General features: G+C 41.6%; 1 non-coding gene across 1 annotated transcript; it reads right to left on the bottom strand.

The window, feature by feature from the left end:
• Positions 1-218: 218 nt before the first annotated feature.
• LOC124791149 lies at positions 219-315 on the bottom strand. The gene has a single exon (XR_007016565.1). It is a non-coding gene; the product is annotated as a U6atac minor spliceosomal RNA (small nuclear RNA).
• Positions 316-17,657: the final 17,342 nt, after the last annotated feature.

The raw sequence follows: 17,657 nt of genomic DNA on the forward strand, positions 1-17,657 counted from the left end.
GCAGATTAAAACTGTGTGCCCGACCGAGACTCGAACTCGGGACCTTTGCCTTTCGCGGGCAAGTGCTCTACTATCTTTTTTTTTTTTTTAAATCTTATTTTGTTCGTTTTTATTCGTTGTATCTGCTCGGGGCGGACGTCGAAAGACACCCGTTTCAGTTCGTTGTTGATCCATTAACTCAGTTTTTTTTATTACAGAGGGCAGCTAGCCCTCTGACTGAACACGCTGAGCTACCGTGCCGGCTGGTGCCTCAACCTTATATGTGTTCCATCCATGTCTAGAGGAGTGCTAACCGTCTCTCCTTTCATACAACACATCCGAGTTCGAGTCTCGGTCGGGCACACAGTTTTAATCTGCCAGGAAGTTTCATATTAGCGCACACTCCGCTGCAGAGTGAAAATCTCATTCTGGAAACATCCCCCAGGCTGTGGCTAAGCCATGTCTCCGCAGTATCCTTTCTTTCAGGAGTGCTAGTTCTGCAAGGTTCGCAAAAGAGCTTCTGTAAAGTTTGGAAGGTAGGAGACGAGATACTGGCAGAGGTAAAGCTGTGAGACCGGCGTCAGTCGTGCTTCGGTAGCTCAGATGGAGCCGGCACGGTAGCTCAGCGTGTTCGGTCAGAGGGCTACGTGCCCTCTGTAATAAAAAAAAAACTGAGTTAATCGATCATCAACGAACTCAAACGGATGTCTTACGACGTCCGCCCCGAGCAGATGCAACGAACAAAAACGAACAAAATAAGAACTTAAAAAAAAAGATGGTAGAGCACTTGCCCGCTAAAGGCAAAGGTCCCGAGTTCGAGTCTCGGTCCGGCACACAGTTTTAATCTGCCAGGAAGTTTCAAAAAACAAATCGTTTAACGTCGTTATCAAAAATCTCGAAAAGTTCTTTACCTATTTACTTCAGATTTTTATATGATACTTTAATAAACTTTCAGACAGACATTGGCTACATGTTTCTTAAATATATAATTAATATCGGTACTAGGTACTATGATCCAAAGACAAGCTGATGCTTAACCTTGTTACCAAACGTCTCGAAAAGTTCCTGATCGATATACTTCACATTTTTACACGACACTCTTACAAACGTTCAGATGGAAAGAGGCAAGACTTTTTTAAACATCTGTATATATATATATATATATATATATATATATATATATATATATATATATATTATAACGATTGTTTCCCTTTAGGAGAGCGATTGAACTTGAATTCATAATTTCCTCTGTCCATTTTTTACCAGGCTGACGCGATGTTCTTTCCCCAAACTTCACACTTGTGATTTTATGCCGGCACTCGGTGCGATCTTCGAGATTTTTTATGTTGATCTGCTGTAGATCCCTCTCGACTTCTTTCAGCCATTCCGTGCCACATTTACTCCTTGTTATAATATTGAATAATTTCTTTGCTGTTCTGGAGTCTTCCATCCTGTAAATGTGTGTATAAAATTTGGCTCGGCGCTTTCTAATTTCATCTGTTACTATGTTGATCTTTCTATAGAGCTCGTTTTGTGGTCTCTTCATCCAAATGCCATTTTTGTTGATTGGACCGTAAATCTTCCTGAGAATTTTTCTTTCCTGCATTTCTATTTCCTTAATTTTAGAATGACCATCTATCACCATTGTTTCAGCTGCATAGATTTCTTCTGGAAGAATCACTGTTTTATAGTGCCTTAATTTTGCGTCTGTCGAAATGCACTTCTTGTTATAATGCGTCCATGTTAGCTTGTAGGCTTTCTGGAGCTTGGTGATTCTTTGTTCATTGGCAATTCGGTTTAATCCTGAGGACTGTATAATTTCACCGAGGTATTTAAAATGGCAGACTTGTGCAATTTTATCATATTTTGTTATTAAAGGGAATTTGTTTTCTGGCTGCCTTTCCACATATTGGGTTTTTTCAGAAGATATCTGTAGTCCGGTTTTTTGTGAAATTTCATGTAGTTTTTCCACTGCGTGAATCGCTTCTGTTCTGTTATTGGTGATAATTGCAATATCGTCAGCGAAAGCAAGGCACTTGACTTTAATTCGGTTCTCTTTCATGATACCAATTTGGATACTCTTTACGTGAGGTTCCCATTCCCTGATTATCTTTTCTAGAACAATATTGAAAAGGATTGGGGATAGTCCGTCCCCCTGTCGGACTCCAGATTTGATTTCGAAGGGTTCTGATACTTCGCCCATGAATTTCACTTTGGCCGTTGTTCCTGTAAGTGTCTGTTCTGCGATTTTTCGTGTCTTTCGGTCGATCCCAAATTCTTCCATGATTTTAAATAGGGTTCCACGGTCCACTGAATCATATGCTTTCCTGAAGTCGATGAATGTAACTACTGTTTTTCTGCATTTCCTCATTTGTAATATTGTCTTTAAGCACCAGATCTGTTCCGCACATGACCGTCCTTTTCTGAATCCGGCCTGGTATTCACCAACTAGTATATCTGCTTGCGATTCTATCCTGTTTAAAAGCGCTTTGGAAAGGATTTTGTAAGCGACTGGGAGCAGGGAAATTCCTCTGTAATTGTTCATGTCTGTCTTTTCGCCCTATGATCCCATCTTCTCCTGGTGCTTTGTTATTTTTCAACTGCTTGACTATCTCCATAATTTCTTCAAGATCTGGGGCATGTGAGTCTGGGTGTGTGAATACTGGAGAAGAGAAGACAAATTTTTCTTGGGGTGGTTCGCAGTTGAGGAGGGAACTGAAATATTGGGCTAAGATTTTACAGTTATTTTTCGTGTTGGTTTCCAAAGAGCCATCGGGTGTCTTGAAGCACAAGCTAGGCGCTTGGTATCCGTGTAAGTTTTCTCTGAAAGTCTTATAAAAATTTCTTGTATTATTTTTGATGAAATCCTGCTGGATTTCAGAGAGTCTGTTGTTGTCATATCCCCGTTTTTCTTTTCTAATTATTTTTGAGGTCTGTTTTTGGGTTTTAAGAAAGTTCTCCCAGTTTTCTTCAGTTTTGTGACTGCTAAATTTTTTCCATGCAGTTATTCGGTTGTCAACTGCCTCATCACAGGTTGCATTCCACCAGCGATGTTTCCTGTTGCGAGGGGGTTGTCCTAATTTGAGGGCTTCCTGAATTTTCTCTGTTAGTTTCTTCCAGTCTGTTGATTTTTCCTGATTAATTTGCATGATGAGTTTTTCTTTGTTCAGTTGCAGATATTCCGGATATGGTTTGGTGCTTTTGGGTGGCCTTTTTAGCATTCTGTTGGGTTGGAATTTTGTTTTTATTTGGAGAAGATGATGATCTGATTCAAAGACACCTTTGCGGGTTCTGATATTTTGAATTTCTTTTATGTTACCTTTGGAAATTGCGACATGGTCTATTTGGTATTCACCCTGTCTAAGACTGGGTGATCTCCATGTGGTTAATTTATGTGCAGGTTTTTGAAACTGGTTACTCATTATTTTAAGTCCAAAGTTTCTGCAGAAGTCGATTAGTTTTTCACCATTCTTGTTGGTACGTTTGTGTTTGGTGTGGGGTCCAGTGGTATCTCCGATTTTTTTTTCCTTCCCTAATTGTGCATTAAAATCGCCTACTAAGATTTTCACATGGTGCCTAGGTACTTTATTTGTTGTTTCTTCTAGTGTTTCCCAGAAATTGTCCACTGTTTCAGGGTAGATTTTATTGTGGTGATTTGTGGGGGCGTGCACATTGATCAGAGTGTATGCTTTATTAGTTGATTTTACTGATAACAGGGAGACTCATTCATTGGGAGACGTGAAGTCAGTAACTGAGTCGAGTACGGAAGTGTGTACGGCGAATCCTGTTCCGAAAAGTGGTAGTTTGTCTCTTACTTTTATGGCAGGTTTGCCCTTGTAGATCCTGTAATTCTCTGTGTTAAAGTGTCCTTCATCTGTGAATCTTGTCTCTTGCAGTGGAGTGATTTTCAGGTTAAATTTTCCCATTGCGTTGGTGAGTTGCTTTAATTTGCCTGTTTTAGTGAGGGTGTTCGCATTAATTGTACCAATAAAATTTTTACGTTTCGTTTTGAGAGTGTGACGAGTTTTTGAGAAGCTCCGATTCTTCTCCGCATGGTGTCCCTGATCCCCCAGAATCCGATGATCAGGTGAATCCAGTCTATCGACTGGTGCCTGGGGTAGTGACTCTGTGGTCGTCTTTTCCATCATGCATTCAAGTTGAATTTTAGTTTTTGTGGTGATCTCTGTTGAGACCACAGGTATACGACTCGATTTTTGAGTTCGAGAAGATTTTGTGCAGCCGCCTCAGCTAGAGGAACAGACGCTGACCACTGGCCGCCAGATGCTGGACAGACACTACTGGGTTTATTGGTTTTTGGCCCGCCCTGGGTATTTCATTTCCCCAGTACCACCTATCTCTAGGAAGCTTTCCCCTATCCGCCACCCGGGGAGGCGCCCGATGGGGGTACCAATATATATATATATATATATATATATGTGTGTGTGTGTGTGTGTGTGTGTGTGTGTGCTTTATTAAGGTCATAACTGAGTAGCAAAACTCTCAAAATTTCTTGACCGTTTTACTTCAAATTATTAAACGTTCCTGCAAACATAAGCCTCGTATGTGTGAAATATACAATGAAACGCCAAAGAAACTGGTATAGGCATACATATTCAAATACAGAGGTATGCAAACAGGCAAAATACCGCGCTATAGTCGGCAACGCCTATAAGACAACAAGTGTCTGGCGCAGTTGTTAGATCGCTTACTGCTGCTGAAATGCCAGGTTATCAAGATTTAAGTCAGTTTGAACGTAGTATTATAGTCGGCGCAAGAGCGATGGGACACAGCATCCCCGAGGTAGTGATGAAGTGGCGATTTTCCCGTACGATCATTTCACGAGTGTACCGTGAATGTCAGGAATCAGGTAAAACATCAAATCTTCGACATCGCTTCTGCCGGAGAAAGATCTTGAAAGAACGGGACCAACGACGACTGAAGAGAACTGTTCAACGTGACAAAAGTGCAACCCTTCAGCAAATTGCTCCAGATTTCAGTGCTGGGCCATCAACAAGTGTCAGCGTGCGAACCATTCAACGAAACATCATCGACATAGGCTTTCGGAGCCGAAGGACCACTCGTGTACCCTTGAACTGTACGACACAAAACTTTACGCCTCGCCTGGGCTCGTCAACACCGACATTGGACTGTTGACGACTGGAAATATGTTGCCTGGTCAGAGGAGTCTCGTTTCAAATTGTTTCTAGCGGATGGACGTGTACAGGTATGGAGACAACCTCATGAATCCATGAACCTTGCATGTCAGTAGGCGACTGTTCAAGCTGGTGGCGGCTCTGTAATGTTGTGGGGCGCGTGCAGTTGGAATCATATGGAACCCCACATACGTTTCCATACGCCTGTGACAGGTGAAACGGACGTAAGCATCCTGTCTGATCACCTACATACATTCATGTCCATTGTGCATTCTGATGGACTTGGACAATTCCAGCAGGACAATGCGACACCCAACACGTCCAGAATTGCTACAGAGCGGCTCCATGAAAAGTCTTCTGAGTGCAAACACTTCCGCTAGTCACCAAACTTCCCAGACATGAACATTAGTGAACATATCTGGGATGCCTTGCCACGTGCTGTTCAGTATAGATCTCCACCTCCTCGTACTCTTAAGGATTTGTGGTATCAGTTCCTTTCAGCACTACTTCAGACATTAGTCGAGTCCACGTCACGTCGTGTTGCGGCACTTCTGCGTGCTGCGGAGGCCCAACAATGTATTAGCCAGGTGTGCAGTTTCTTTGGCTCTTCGGTGTATATTGTGTATACATATATAAATAGGAAACATTGTTAGGAAAAATCTGAAAAATTTCTTGACCAATTTACTTTCAATTTTTATACGATTCCGTAATAAACGTTTGCCGGCCGCTGTGGCCGAGCGGTTCTAGGCGCTTCAGTCCGGAACCGCGCTGCTGTTACTGCCGCAGGTTCGAAACCTGCATCGGGCATGGATGTGTGTGATGTCCTTAGGTTAGTTAGGTTTAGGTAGTTCTAAGTGTAGGGCGACTGATGACCTCAGATGCTAAGTCCCATAGTGCTTAGAGCCATTTGAATCATTGTTTTGTAATAAACGTTTGGACTGATATAGGTTCCATATTTTTTTATATGTGGTTCACAAATATATATGTACCATATACTACTATAAAAAGACAAGTCATTGTTTAAAGTTGTTAGCTAAAATCTTGAAAAGTGTTTGAACGATTTATTTCAGTTTTTTACACAATACTCTAATGATCACTTAGACGGACGTAGGCTATATACAGGGTGTTCAGTTTAACTGAAGACATAGAAATATCTCGATAACTACACATTGGATAAAAAAGTTTGTCTCGGAGGGGAACATCCAATGGTACTACACTCGATCCCTCACCCCACTTCTTGCATCAGTGGCGGGGGGAAGCGGGGAGCAGCTTTGGAATCTTCGTTGGGAACCCCCTTTTTTATTGTTTTTATGGAAGATTTCGATTCTACGGCAAAATCTACATAGGTTTTGTCTGAAGCACTTTATTCGTTTCGCCACAGATGGTGCTGCAATCGGAGGAAGAGAAGTGGGTACACAATCTATCCAATGCCCTTGAATATACAATGGCACGTCGGAGCCCACCTCCATCCTGCAAGGACAGGACAAGCCTGTATTTCATAAGTTCTAACTCGAAACCCCATTCGCAACGTTGTATTCCTCCGATATATCAAACAGGGGAACACGCGACGCGCCACTGTGGCCATGGCTCGAGGCGAACGCTACTCCACCTCTCCAATTAGAGTATGTGTTCATACGTAGTACCGTCAACTTCAGTAAATTTAGTGATCCGCTTTAGAAATTACCGTGCACAGGAAAGAAGCATATCTACGGGAATGTCAGCACAGACGTTTCTGATGCGGTAGACCATGTCTTCACGGCCTGTTGGCACTTACTGGTACATCTTATCTTTTAAACATCCCCCAGAAAATGCGGCGAAGGCAAATCAGAGTATCTAGCGGACCAATTAACGGGGCCCTCTCTGCCGATGCACCGACCAGTGTAAACAGGGTGTAATACCTCCCGTGCTTCAATTGCGTAATGCGCTCGGCGACCGTCATGCTGAAACCACATACGTTGTCGAACGTCCAGGGCAACACCCTGCAGTAGCACCGGTAGTTCCTGTTCCAAAAACGTTCGATATGTGCGTCCATTCAACGCGCTATCGATAAAATACGGACCAATAAGTCCGTTCCCCATGATACCACGTCATACGTTAACGCGCCAAGCACGTTTATGGTAAACTTGCCGTAACCACTGGGGACTGTCTACACTCCTGTAAGCATGTTATGCCGGTTAACGCTACCATGGTGTGTGAATGTAGACTCATTGGAAAGAACGAGGGGGTCGTTTGCATTTGTTGACGTGCCCATTCACAAATCACTACTGGTTATGCAAATCGGTGCCATGAACTTCTTGATGCAGTGCCACGTGGTATGGACGATACTTATGAAGACGCATTATTGTGGCAAAACTACCTATGGATATACCGGAATCGCGATATAATTGCCGAACGTTTATCCACGGGCTGTGGTGCACTGTCGCTAGTACAGCTGTTTCATTAGCTTCACCTGTAGCACGTTTGTTTCGTTTCCTTTTGCTGGCCTGTATACTGCCATCAGACACAAAGGCGTTCAAAACCTTGTAAAAGAACGAAAGAGAGGGAGCTTTCTCTTGAAAACGCTGCTCGGCATACACGGCAACAGCAGCCTCAACATTTCTCCTATATTCTCCGTAAATAAGGACCATTACAGTTTTTTCTGCTGTGGTTGCAACATTCATCGTCCACTTGCACGTCTGTTCTCCAAATGGTAAGTAGGTGTGCAGGCAATAAACGCTGTGCAAGTACTGTAATATTTAGAGCTGCTATCTGTTGTACGTTCGCACGATATGTGAGCTCCAGTCTGTTACGATACGTCGTAGTTCACTACATGGCCGCGGTGGCCCTTGGAGTAGTCCCATGTTCAATACTTCGGAATAATACAACGTTGCGATTGGGATTTCCAATTAGAAGTTATCAATTACAGGCTTGTCCTACCCTGGCAGTATGGAGATAGGGTCCCACTTGCCATTGGATATTAAAATGCCATTGAGTAGCATGACAGTTATGATTGCGTACCCATTTCTATTCCACCGATTACAGCGCCATCTGTGACGAAACGAAGAAAATGCTTGAGACAAAACGTATGTAGATTCTGCAATAAAAAAAACTGGGCTTCCCCTTGAAGACTTCAAAGCTGCTCCCCGCCACCCACGCACGGGGTTGGACGGCGGGTCGAGTGATCTGCTGTGAAAATTTGTGGTTTTGTTTTCTTTCCCGCTATAAGAAAAATTGTTTCTCTCATATATATTTCTCTATTAAAAAAAGAAAAACGCATACAGAACAATGTGCTGGTTTGTTTTCCTCCTTGCAGTCGTTTTCAACAGAAAACGTTAATTTTATGTTTAAGGCTTATCGGCTAATGCTTAGAATATTACTACAGATATCAATATGGAACAACAATAAACGAGGCTCGAGACAGGAGGGAAGAGGAAAAGGATAGAGAAGTTCGAGGGGGTAAAGACGAAATGGATATAGAGGGGGGAGGGAGGAGGAGATGGAGAGAAACGGCGAGAGGAGGAAATACAGCGCAGAGGAGGTGATGGGCAGAGTGAGGGGGGAAGCGAAGGAAATCGACAAGAGAGGGTGAGGAGGAGATCCAATTCCTATACGTCATTAGCAATTGTGAAGCATTGCCGGGTTCGCTAGTTATATTACACAAACGTCCACTTACTATCAAACAATTTGTTTTGTTTCCCTCCCTCACTCTAATTTTTCTTTTTTTTTTTCATCAGTCTTCTGACTGGTGTGATGCGGCCCACTACGAATTCCTCTCCTGTACCAAACTTTGTTTCTCAGAGTAGCACTTGCAACCTACCTCAATTATCTGCTGGGGTATCTCAGTCTCTGTCTTCCTCTACAGTTTTTACACCCTAACCCGACGTCTTAACAGATGTCCTATAATCCTGCCCCTTCATCTTGTCAACATTTCCCACTTATTCTTTTCCTCGGCGCTTCTACAGAGAACCTCCTCGCTACTTACCTTATCAGTCCATCTAATTTTAAACTTTCTTCTGTAGCACAACATCTCAGAGGCTTCTGTTCTCCTCTGTTCCGGTTCTTCCACAGTACATATCTCACTACCGTATAAGCTGTGCTCAGGAATTTGTTCTTCGAATTAATACCTATGTTTGATATTAGTAGACTACTCATGGCCAGGAATGCCCTTTTTCCCAGTGCTGGTCTGGTTTTTGCATCCCCCTTGCTCTGTCTGTCATGTGTTCAAAAATGTTCAAATGTGTGTGAAATCTTACGGAACTCAACCGCTAAGGTCATCAGTCCCTAAGCTTACACACTACTTAACCTAAATTATCCTAAGGACAAACACACACACCCGTGCCCGAGGGAGGACTCGAACCTCCTCCGGGACCAGCCCCACAGTCCATGACTGCAAAAAATGGTTCAAATGGCTCTGAGCACTATGGGACTTAACATCTGTGGTCATCAGTCCCCTAGAACTTAGAACTACTTAAACCTAACTAACCTAAGGACATCACACACACCCACGCCCGAGGCAGGATTCGAACTTGCGACCGTAGCAGTCGCGCGGTTCCGGACTGAGCGCCGGAACCGCTAGACCACCGCGGCCGGCTCCATGACTGCAGCGCCTTAGACTACTCAGCTAATCCCGCGCGGCTCTGCCATGTATTATTTTGCTGCCTAGGTAACAGAATTCTTCGTGATCGCCAGTTGTGATGTCAAGTTTCTCGATGCTCCCATTTCTGCTACTTCTCATTACTTTCGTCTTTCTTTGAGTTACTCTCAATCCATATTCTGTACTCATTAGACTGTTCATGCCGTTTAACAGATCCTGTAATTCTTCTCCACTTTCACAGAGGACAGCAGTGTGATCAACGAACCGTATAATAACATCTTTGACTCAGAACTTTAATTCCACTCCTGAACCTATCTTTTATTTTCCTCATTGCTTCTTCGGTATATAAATTGAAGAGTAGGGATGAAAGACTGCATTCCTGTCTTACACGTTTTTTAATTCGAGCACATCGTTCTTAGCCTTCCACTCTTATTATTTTTCGCTCTTGACTCTACATATTGTACGCTACCTGTCATTTCCTAAAGCTTACCCCTATTTTTCACATAAATTCGAACATCTTGTAACATTTGACATTATCGAACGCTTTCCGCAGGTCGAAAAAGCTTATGAACAAGTCTTAATTTTTCTTTAGGCTTGCTTCTATTATCAATCGCAACGTCAGAATTCCCTCCCTCTCTGGTGCCTTTACCTTTCTTAAAGCCAAACTGATCATCATCCAACGTATCCCCAACTTTCTTTTCAATTCTTCTGTATATTATTCTTGTCAAGGACTTGAATGCATGTTAAGCTGATTGTGCAATAATTCTCGCACTTGTCGACTATGGCTATTTTCGAATTTATGTACGCTGTTGTTATTGAAGTTTGATGGCATATTGGCAGTCTCATACATTCTACACACCATCGAGAGTAGTTGTTCAGTTGCCACTTCTCTCAATGAATTTAGAAATTTTCTTTTGTCTTAATTTGATCTTAAATTGCCCAAAGCCGTATGAAATTCTAATTCTGGATCCCCCATCTCTTTCCTGTAAAATCCAGTTTCTCCTTCTGTCACGTCATCAGATAAGTCGTCCCTCTCATCCCTCTCATAAAGGCCTCCAATTTATTCTTTCCACCTATCTGCTCTGTCCTCTGCATTTAGCAGAGGAATTTCCATTGCACTCTTAATTTTAGCTCCCGTGCTTTTAATTAGGCCGAACGTTGATTTGACTATTCTATATGCTAATCAGTCATTCCGACAGCCATTTCTCTTCAGTTTTCTTCACATTTTTCGTGCAGCCATTTCACCTTAGCTTCCCCAAGTTCCTATTTATTTCATTTCTCAGTGAGGCATATTTCTGTATCCCTGTTTTTTTCTTCCTCCTTTCGTGGATCGACTGAAATATTTCTTCTGTTACTCATGTTTTTTTTGGCAGTTATGTTCCTTGTACCTATGTTTTCTCCAACTTCTGTCATTACCTTTTCAGGGATGTCCATTCCTCTTCAACTGAACTGCGTGCTGAGCAATTCCTTATTGTGTGTCTATAGCCGTAGAGAACGTCAAGCGTATTTCGCGTCCCTTAATACTTCTTCATCCCACCTCTTTGCGTATTGATTCTTCCTGACTAATCGCTTACACTTTAGCTTACTCTTCATCACTACTACATTTTGATCTGAGTCTATATCTGCACCTGGGAACGCCTTATAATCCAATATCTGATTTCGTAATCTCTGCCTGACCATGACGTAATCTAATTGAAATCTTCCTGTATCTCCCGGCCTTTTCCAAGTATACCTTCTTCTCTCGTGATTCTTGAACAGAGTATTTGCTATTACTAGCTGAAATTTATTGCAGAACTCAATTACTCATTCTCCTCTCTCATTCCTATTACCAAGCCCATATTCCCGTAATCGTTTCTTCTGCTCCTTCCCCGACAACCGCATTCCAGTCCCCCATGACCATTAGATTTTTATCTCCCTTTACGTACTGAATTACCCGTTCAGTATCCTCATATACTTTCTCTATCTCTTCATCTTCTGCTTGTGACGTCTCACGTATACCTGAATGATTCTTGTCGGTCTTGGTTTGCTGTCGATTCTGATCACAGTAGCTCACTCTATGCCTCACCTTTCTATTCATAACAAATCTCACTCCCTTTATTCCATTTTCTGCTGCTGTTGATATTACCTTACAATAGTCTAACCGGAAATCCTTGTCTTTTTTCCATTTCATTTCATTGACACCCGCCATATCTATACTGAATCTTAGCATTTCTCTTTTTAGATTTTCTAGCTTCCCTACCACGTTCAGGTTTCTAAATTCCACGCCTCGGCTCGTAGAATATTACCATTTCGTTGGTTATTCATCCTTTTTCTCAGATCACCTCCTCCTTGGTAGTCCCCTCCCTGAGATCTGAATGGGGAACTAATCCGGAATTTTTTGCAAATGGAGAGATCATAAAGACACTTTTACAATTACAGGCCACATGTCCTGTGGACGCACATCATGTCTGTAATGCAATGGTTTTCATTGGCTTCTCCATCCTCATACCGTTGATGACTGCAGGTTCTTCTGCCTTTCAGGTGCAGTTTCCTACCCCAAGGGCAAGACAGTGCCCTAACCTCTGTCCACTCCACCGCCCTGTTTGACAAGACCGTTGGAAAAACGAAGATGACTGCTCATGCCGAAAACATTGGCCGCCATTGATGGTATGATTCACATATTAGTGGTTCTATTTTGTAGTATGTTTCAGATCAAAAATTCTTAATTATAAAGAGCTATATGTGATTAGGTCAGAATCAGCAGTGCCGAAAGAACGAATAACTCAAAAACGTGCAAGCAGACGGCACTTCTGATGTGAGAGTAAATCAGGCTTGAAATTCTGTTGGTAAAATCAATATATTTTGTAACGACTGTTTTTCGACCTAGAAGGAAAGCCCGTTTGTAAATAACATTCACTGATAATGTTTGACTCCAATAAAAAGAAACACAATTTGTGACAAAAACAAGTGTTGTCTTGTAGTTGCAGAAACGGAATTAAAATATTTTCGGTAATAGGGATAGACATCTAATTTACCCCATGTACATAACCCAAGTGGCGTTATAAAGCTGCAAGATCAAAAAATACAAGGTCGTGTTAAAAGAATGTAAGGCAGACCTACAAATGATAACTGTTTTTAAACTTGTACGTCGAAGAAGAAGTGTAAAAAGCAAAACGAAATTTCAAATTAGGAATAAAAGATCAACGCTAAGATTCGCATACTAAATTGTCTCACTGGATAGATGGAAGTAAAATTTGGAAGTCCTGTTGAAAGGAATGGACACAATACTTAACGTAGAATGTGGCTTAAGGATAAGCGCAGTAAATATGAAAATGATGGAGAGACTTAGAAAGAGTAACTATATTTTCCGATTTGTAGAGTAAGATTACGCAGGATGGCAGAGGCAAGCGATATATCAGAAGTGGAATAGCACAGAGAAGAAACCTTCCTCCAATAACAGAGGTCTGCTGGTACTGAAATGAAGAAGAGGTTAAAGGGATTCAGTTCGATTTGGAAATCATCTCTCAAGACAAGTTTACTCCATTTAATGAGATTCCAGGCCGATGACGAACTGGAAGCGCCCCAGACAGTGGTGGAATTCCAACCTGACTGTCGCCCATTATAAGGCCCGACAAACAGGAGTGATGGTCTGGGGTGGCACTTCATTTCATAGCAGGACTCCTTAGGTTGTCATCCGCGGCACCCTTGCAGCACAGCGGCACGTCGACGATATTCTACGCCCTTCATGGCAAGCCATCCTGGTTTACGTTTCAGCAATATAATGCCCACTCGCACACGGCGAGAGTTTCTTCTGCTTGTCTTCGTGCTTGCCAAACCCTACCTTGGCCAGCAAACTATCTCCCCAACTGAGATCGTTTGGAGTGTTATAAGCAGGGCCTTCCAACCAGCTCGGGACTTTGACGATCCAAAGCGCCGATTGGACAGAACTTGGCACGATATCCCTCAGGAGGACATCCAACAACTCTATCAATCAATGCCAAGCAAAATAACTGTTTGCATAAGGGGCAGAGGTGGACCAACGAGTTAATGACTTGCTTACATTGTGGAGGTCTTTCTCTTGAACAAATTGTCTAACTTTTCTGAAATTTTTATCATTTGCTTGTCTGTACATGTACATCACATCTAGCGATTTGCTTTTCAATCTTATAGTGGTGGTACGCAATCTTTTTCTTTTCTTATAGTGTATCATGGCTAGTTGAAAGTTTAAATGAATTTAACAATCGTATTAATGTGTGACTGTACACGATGCTATATTTTAGCGTAGTCTTTACATTACTGATTGCATGTTATTGTCAAAAGGAGTAGTGTTTGTTTATGTTGTAACTTGAAAAGTGGGTGAATGAAATTTTATAGAAAGGCTGCATTGGCTAACTCCGTCCCTAGAGATGTTGTGGCAATTTGCTTCTATGTATTTGTATTTCTATTTCTTCAAGCAAATTGCTAAAACTCCCTTTCTGGACATGATCAAGTTCTTGCATGAGCCTTTGCTGATATTTATTCCACTGTTGACGGTTGTACACATTGAAAATGCAGATTTTGATGGGGTGTTCATACGTACGGAATTTAAATGTTCATCGAATCTAAAGATCCTTTCAGTTTCTCTCATATAGCAGCAGCAGCAATTTTGGTAAATGAGTTTATATATACTAGGTCTTTTGTATTGGGGGGGGGGGGGGGGGAGGAGGAGGATTGTTATTCCTTGAGTTGTGAATGGCTAGCTGCTGAAGTTTGTGTTTCGTGTGAAAGATTATAGTTTTGTTTGCATTTAACCGATTACTTATTTTTTAGGACATGCTTCCTAAAAAAGGACGTCCGACATATTTTCTGCTGCTTTCTACTGTCTTTTGTGTTAACTGTATAGGTGTCTGATGTGAGGCATTGTTGTCTGATGTTTTGTGGATAGTTTGTCAGTCATGTGAGGACTATATCCATCTTCTGAAGCTGGGTTTTGATGATACTGATTTCTTTTTTCAACTACTTCTAGTAGAATTTTATGTAGGTATCTTAAAGTGGACCTCAAATATGTCATCTTACGCTGGTTTAGTAGGCGAGAGAGCTGTTAATGCATACATCTATAGCTGTTTGGTTTCTGTAAATTCCAAAATGATTTTCTGATTTTTGCTGGAGATTTTTAAGTCTAAGAAATTTATTCTGTTATTATTTTCAAGCTCAATACTGAATTTAATGTTTTTGTACATGCTGCCCAGCTTTCTTGCTAATATGTCAATTTCTGTTGGTGCCATCAAAAAGAATAATGGTATCATACGCATACCTTTTGCAGTAGATGATTTTGCTGTTGATTGACTGTTAGGTTTGAAAAATGCTCGCTCTAAGTGGTTTACGTAAATATATGCTAACTTCACAGTTATGCTGCAACCCATTGCCAACCCAGCTTTCTGTTTGTATATTTTGCTATTAAAACTAAAGCATATGTATGATAGTGCCAATGTAAGTAACTCAGTAAGCTCATAGAGATCCACCATGCGCAGTTTATTTTTAAGTAGATTGTCCTGGTTGTATTTATGATGTCCTCTATTGGGATGTCACTATAAAGATCTACGATATCCCGCTAAGAAAATTTGGCTGTAGGTGGTATGTGCTCCTCTTTAATCTTGTCAATGAGATCATATGTGTTCCTGATGCGGTAGTTCCTTTCAAAGGTATAATGGGCGTTCAGAAGAGCTAACAGTTTGTTATTTAATCTGTGAACTGAAATGTGCCTGTGGCTAGGGCGTCCCGTGGGGTAGACTGATCACCTAACGCAAGTCTTTTTAGTTGACGCCACTTCGGGAACTTGTGTGTTGATCAGGATTAAATGATAATGAAGACAACACAACACCCAGTCCCCAAGTGGAGAAAATTCATGACCCAGCCAGGAATCGCACATGGGCTCCTTGTGTGGTATTCTGCCGCACTGACCACTCAGCTACGAAGGTGTATGTTTTGCTGCGCGGGATTAGTCGAGTGGTCTGAGGCGCTACAGTCATGGACTGTGCGGCTGGTCCCGGCGGAGGTTCGAGTCCTCCCTCGGGCATGGGTGTGTGTGTCTGTCCTTAGGATAATTTAGGTTAAGTAGTGTGTAAGCTTAGGGACTGATGACCTTAGCATAAGATTTCACACACATTTGAACTTTTTTTTTTTTGTGCATGTTTAATCTACATGAAGGGCTGTTCGTAGAATTACCTATAGACCTGATTGGACAATTTTGTTTATGAAGCTTAGGGTGTGACCGAAGGTGCAGTATGGTTCATAGCGATGCAGTCATGCTCTTCCAAGAAGGAAACTCAGTCATTCCGTGTCAACTCACCCAGTCCTCCTTGCTCGGCCATTACGAATTTCGATGAAATGTTACGTAAACATGTATATATGTCCCTGATAAATATTGGTAAAGTTTAACGTACGTCGTTGACTGGGCGAGTCACTTGTTTGCTCAGGGCGAGTGTGAATTTCTGGCGAATATGAGCTCTTATATCCCTGGCAATAATAATTAGAAGAATTTTACGTGCTACACTCAGCCAAAAAATTTTAAAGAAAATCTCCCGAAAAAATCGGTACCTGGGAAAATTTCGAAACTTCTTATATCTCAGGGACTAAAGTTAAGACGAACGTGCAACTTGGCATGTAGTAACCTAACAACACAATGTTCTAATATATAAGGTTTCATTCATCTACCACGTAACAATACTGCATAAATTAAGTGCGAAGTTGAATATTTTATAACAAGGTAAAAAATGCGCTATTGTAGACCTGGTTTTGCATAAAACTATGTTCTATAAAACTTTTCAAACTAGACCCATTAGAAAGATCACGATTTTAACCCCCTAAAAAGTGTGCTTGATTATCCAACACAGGCTAAAAATGCTAGATAATTTGATTCAAAGTTGGGCGCGAAAACCACGGTATGAAAAGAATATGACTTTTAAATTCTTACATCTCGTAGAGTAAACGCATGCTGAAAATGAAACTTAATATGCAATAGCTCGGTAGCACATGGATGTAGAATACAAAATCCCATTCACCTACTGATTTCCAGCAATCTGCAAATTCGTCGAGAAAGTAAAAATACTGTACATTCGGCACTTCTTTTGTAAATACAGTTTTCTATTCAAGCTTCTAAACCAGTCTCATTTCAAACAACGTGCTTAAGCCCTCACCAGAAGAATGGGTAAATTTTACAAATGGGTTAACAATGCTCCATGAATTCAGGCAAACTATTCGGAAAAATCGCGCTGCGAATAAACTTTATGTCTCATTGATTAAAGACATGATAAACTTTGCGCCCAACAACTTACTAATATAAGGTTCTCCAATTCAAAATATCATTCACATACTGCTTTCTACAAGATCATTTCAAACTTGATTTTCGTAGAAATTACAAAAATTGATCACATTTCATTTGGTCTTAGAAAATCTATGATTGATTTCAGCCTAATCACTTTCATTTGCTCTTAGAAAGTCTATGATTGATTTCAGCCTAATCACTGTTGGAAAGAGCATGTTTCCAAGCAGCCAAAAAACCGCGCCAACAGTACTAATAAATGACGGAGAACTTTGAGTGAATGTAGCAGAGCAATCTGCTAGATTGCAGCAACCTGTTGTTCGTATTTCGTTGCCTATGGTCTTTATTTTTAAATTGGCAAGTAATATTTCACTGTATTGCGTTGATCCCTGGGACATTGTAACTACCGATTCAAGACATGAACCGCAACCGCATCGCCGTAGGGGTCAGACCCTATGACTGCGTAATACCGTACCAGCCACGGGTGGTTTCTTCATTGACGTCCCAAAGCCTGTAACTTCGTTTCTTTACTTAACTTCCGTAGCCTTGTTGTGGTACCTGTCTGAATACAAAGCCATCTGCTAAGTACCTAATCTCCGATTCTCAAATCTGTAGCTGGCTGCTGTGGCCGAGCGGTTCTAGGTGCTTCAGTCCGAAACCGCGCTGCTGC

Source organism: Schistocerca piceifrons, chromosome 3 (genome assembly GCF_021461385.2).
Source record: "Schistocerca piceifrons isolate TAMUIC-IGC-003096 chromosome 3, iqSchPice1.1, whole genome shotgun sequence".
NCBI lineage: Eukaryota > Metazoa > Arthropoda > Insecta > Orthoptera > Acrididae > Schistocerca > Schistocerca piceifrons.